The sequence below is a fragment of the Dasypus novemcinctus genome, chromosome 6 (genome assembly GCF_030445035.2).
Source record: "Dasypus novemcinctus isolate mDasNov1 chromosome 6, mDasNov1.1.hap2, whole genome shotgun sequence".
In the NCBI taxonomy this organism is placed as follows: Eukaryota; Metazoa; Chordata; class Mammalia; order Cingulata; family Dasypodidae; genus Dasypus; species Dasypus novemcinctus.
The window spans coordinates 94,307,919-94,312,732 of record NC_080678.1 but is presented as its reverse complement, the minus strand read 5'-3'; the positions used below and the strand labels follow the sequence as shown (position 1 = coordinate 94,312,732).

The following is a 4,814-nucleotide window of genomic DNA, read 5'->3' as shown; positions in this document are numbered from 1 at the left end:
ACAAAACCACTTCTTATGGCTTTTTTAGCTCATGCCTCTTTCAAATTTATATTGTATTTTTAATAACAAATGAATATTTCCATCACAGAAACAATTTCTGAGCCAAAAAATAAACCACATATAAAAAAATAGGGGAGAAAGCCTTCAGTGTAAAGAGAAAAAAGTCTCATCCACTGTGAAATAACAGCAGGAAGCAGGTGGCTCTGGGAGTGCCTTTCAGACATCCTAAATCACCTCAACTGGAGCATCATTGACTTTACTTAGTAGGAGCACTGCAGTCTCTAAAGTTAGTTTTGAAAGTATTGCTTAATTAGACAAGGTGAAACAACCTTTAAATTATGCACCAGTAATTTATATAGATTTTCTAAAATTTAAACAAAAAGCAAATGGACCACAGCTATGGCATGGCCAACCTGAGATGGCAGGAAACATTTTTGCTCTATCCACCAGGCCATTCTTTTTCTTCTATGTACTAATGAGGGATTTTAGTTCTCTCCTCTCATTTTGAGAAATAAATTAGTCATGATAACTTAAATCTTCTATTAAAATATGGATTTTTTTCTAAGTAACCACCTACAGACTTCAAAATCTCAAAATCTGAGTTTCAACCTCAATATTTGTTAGAAACTGAGGCACAGTGGTCTCACAAGGAGAGATGTTCTGTTTCCATGGTTATGCTTGCAACCTAAGGAATGTGATAATTAAGAGTTCCCAGCAAATAGAATGAAGCTGTTAAAGGCTGAAAGAAAAGATGAGCAGATAACATTTTGTAGTAAATAGAACACTTAGATTTTGTACCTTGAGATAAGATTTTTTGAATTCCTTAGACTGAGTAAGACTGATGGTTAACTGCTTGTTGCTCCTTGTTGTCACGTACTGGGGTATATATAGAGCCCCTTGTGGACAATAAAATTGTCTGGTGAGTCTCTACTCACAGACCTCCTGATCCCAGCTCTCTCACTCGTTCTTTCTTTCTCTCTCCTTTTTCTCTCTTTCTTTCATTCCTGATACCCTTTGGGCCCAAATCTCCAACAAATATTGACTAATGCAGTTTTTGATAAGAATATCAGTGCACATATAGACAACTCAAACTTTCACAGCTAACAATGATGTCTATTAATGTTAAGAATGTTAATGCAAAAATGCTCTAAATCATGTTTAACAGTTTATACAAATCAGTTGAACATAGTTCATGTTAATTACTAATATATATTAAAACCCTGCCAAGATGATTGCTGTTACATCATCAATATAATTGTTGCCTGAAAGACATACATAAATGCAGATAAAAGACCATCACAGAAAAGTAATAAAAATGATAGACTAATGCAATTAATGCTATCCAAAAATGACATGCACGAATGTAAAATCACATGTACTTTTTGTTTCTTAAAAAAAATATATTAAAATGGCAGTGAACTACAAGTCATTCAAAACATCTTTAGTGCTCATTCCCAACATCTTGATCTGCTCAGGAATTACTTCACAAGATCTATCACAGCCATCTTTTGAAGCATAGGTTTAGGATGGTCCCCCTGTGGTAGTAAGGGCAGTGTTTTTGAAGATTTAAATATCTGGTGGCCCTTCCTGTTGTTCTTCTGCAGGGGGATATTTACCTCTTTTGAAATTATGTTTGAGTCTTCTACATTATCTGAAATTTCTACCCTTTCATTTTCAGATGGTTCATCATAGTCTTGGTATGTTACATCATCTGCATCCTGCTTCAGTCATTCAGTATCTACCACTGGTTCACTGGAATCTGGATTTTTCTGTTCATACATCTCTTCTGTATCCTGATTATAGTCCTATGAGGCTGTCTCTTCCACATGGTAACTATTCTCAGTTTCTTGATGTATGTTCCCATTTCCAGGTTCTCAAATTTTATAACCTATGTCCCTTTCTGTAAGGAAATCTTCATCTTTCAGCTGTAGGTTCTTCCTCTTCTTGCTGCAAGTCCTCTCCACATTCTGTTGGTACCATTTCAGGGAGAAGAGAATCAATTTGTTCTTTTAATTTATCTTCAATATTTTGGGGTTCTGCCTGCACAGGAACCTCCTGCTCTTCTTCAGCCAGTGACTCTGCTTCTTCCCCTAGTACTGTGGGCTCTGAAGCAGCTCTTTAAGTCCTAATAAAAATTTAGCATCATCCACATCAAAATACCCATCTCTGTCAGCATCACAGATTCCTAGTTTTCCTAGAACTTCCTCATAATCAACAAGATCAAACGAAATGACAGCTACTGATGTCCAGACTCCCAGCAATGCAATCACCATAAACCATGTGAAAAATGAACTCCCAAAGAACGCTTCTTTTCTTCTATTCTTGTGTCCTCCATGTTTTGACTCTCAGGGCCCAGGCTGCTGCTGCCATCTGCACTCATGCTGCTGCTGTGGGCACCACTGCCACCCTTGGCACTCATGTGGAGCCATGGCATGTTTACCAGGGCTGGCAAGGGTGCAGGGTGTCTTCAGTGTGCTGCAGCAGTCCTGGCTGCACTACCAGTAGCACCTGAGCCTGTCCTTTGCCCATTTATACTCAAGTCATTTGTCTTTTGTTGTGTTATTGCATCTCTTTATATATCATGGATATTAAACCCTTATCAGTTATGTGATTTCCAAATATTTTCTCCCATTGAGTCAGCTGCATTTTCAGCCTTTTGACAAAGTCCTTTGTGATATAAAAGTGCTTAATTCTGAGGAGGTTCCATTTATCTTCTTTTGTTGCTACTGCTTTAATATCCAAGAAACCACCACCTGCCTTAAACTTTGAGTATGTTCCCTACATTTTCTTCTAGTAGTTTTTTGGACCTGCTTTTTTTCCCCCAGAGCACAGGGGATTGAATGCAGGACTCCACACATGGGAAGCAGGACCTTAACCACTGAGCTACATTTGTGCCCTGGTCTTGGCTTTTATATTTAGCTCTTTGATCCATTTTGAGTTGATTTTTGTATAAGGAGTGAGACAGGGATTCTCTTTCATTCTTTTGGTTATGGTTATCCAGTTCTCTCAGCATCATTTGAAGAGACTGTTTTGTCCCAGTAGCATGCTATAGTAGGTTTGTCAAAAACCAGTTTGGGAGAACCAGCAAGATGGCGGTGGAGTAAGTAGCTCCCAGAGTCAGCTCCTGCTACAGGGCAGTTAGCAAAACTGAGAGCTCTCTGGAGCTAGCTGAAGCACCTGTTTGGGGGCTCCAGAAGGCCAGAAGAGCATTCTGCAACATACTTGAAGGAGTGGAAGGAGGAGATGCCCATCTGCAGAGAGGACTCGTAAGTAGAGCGCTCCACACTGTGCAAGCTGGTGCTCATCCTCAACTGGAGGCACAAGCCGCCTCAGGAGCTGTTCCACAGATGGAATTGAAAGCTCCAATTCCCCAAAATGGGGGAGGAAGAGACGGTTGGGCATCAATTTCCACTATGATGAGAAAATTCAGTGGGCTACAGTAAGATCCTGAGAACAGCTAAGGTTTGAGCCTGTCAGGTCAGAGAGAGGGTGGGAGCCACCTCTTAACTCTGCACCTGGCATGAGGGGAAGCAGGGTGGACTGAGAATCCCAGTGCTGGTGGGGACTGGCTTCTTTCCATCCAGATCAGACTACAGGTCTAGCCTAGGCCCCAGTGCCACCTCCAGCAGGGAGGAAGCTGCAGGGACCTGCACCAGCCTCTCCGGGAAATTACCAGCCAAGACATCGAGGTCAGTGATTATCCTACTCTGGCATCACAAGCCACCCCAGGAGTTGTTCTGTGATGGGAATTGGAAGCTCCATTTGCCAGAAACAGGGGAGGAGGAGACTATTGGCTGCTGATTCAGCTACAGATTGGGAGACTTGGCTGGCTAAGAGATAACCCTGGGAACTGCTGGGGTGAGAACCAGCCCAAATCAGAAAGAGGCCAGGAGCCACCATTCTGACTCCACCCCCAGCCTGAGGGGAAGCCAGGCTGACTGAAACTCTCAGGATCAGCAGGAACCAGTTTCTTCCACACAGATCACCCTGCAGTCCTAGCCTAGGCTTCACCCCCATCTCTGGTAGGGAGGAGGCTGAGGAGCCCTGCACCAGCCTATACAGGTAACTGCAGGGAACTTTGGCTGGCATGGACTGAAAATCAGAAGTCTACCAGGGCAACTGTGGACCCGCACCGCATATCTTGGACCTGCACTGCATAGATTGCTGCCCATGCCTGCAGCTCCATCCCTGCTCCAGGCAGGGAAGAAAAGGATATGAAGCTTCATCAGTCTCTCTGGGCAACTACAGTATAGACCTGCACAAGGATTATTCAACATAGCTGTGACTTCTTCCCTACCCCTGGCAAAGGAGAAAGTTGGAAGAAGCTTCATTGGTCCCTAGTGCAATGAGGGTAGCTTGAGCCTCCACAGCTTACAGCACCAACTACATGCTTAGCTCCTACTGCACAACAATCAAGGAAGAAGGCTAAAAACTAAAGAGAAAAACTGCACCCAGAAAAAATACTCTAGTAAGCCTGACGTGAAGACACCAACAAAAAATTACAATCCGCATCAAGAAACAGAAGCTATGGCCCAGTTAAAGGAACAATTTAAGCCTCCAGATGACACCAAGAAGTAGAGACAACTAATTATAGATGTTCAAACAAATCTCCTTAATAAATTCAATGAGATGGCTAAGGAGATTAAGGATATTAAGACAACATTGGATGAGCACAAAAAAGAATTTGAAAGCATACATAGAAAAATAGCAGATTTTATGGGAATGAAAGGTGCAATCAATGAAATTAAAAAACATTGGAATCGTGTAATAGCAGATTTGAGGAGGCAAAAGAAAGGATTGGTGAGCTTGAAGAA

General features: G+C 41.9%; 1 pseudogene; it reads right to left on the bottom strand.

Moving 5' to 3' along the window:
• Positions 1–1,566: 1,566 nt before the first annotated feature.
• Positions 1,567–3,402, bottom strand: LOC101437277 (aspartyl/asparaginyl beta-hydroxylase-like; annotated as a pseudogene).
• Positions 3,403–4,814: the final 1,412 nt, after the last annotated feature.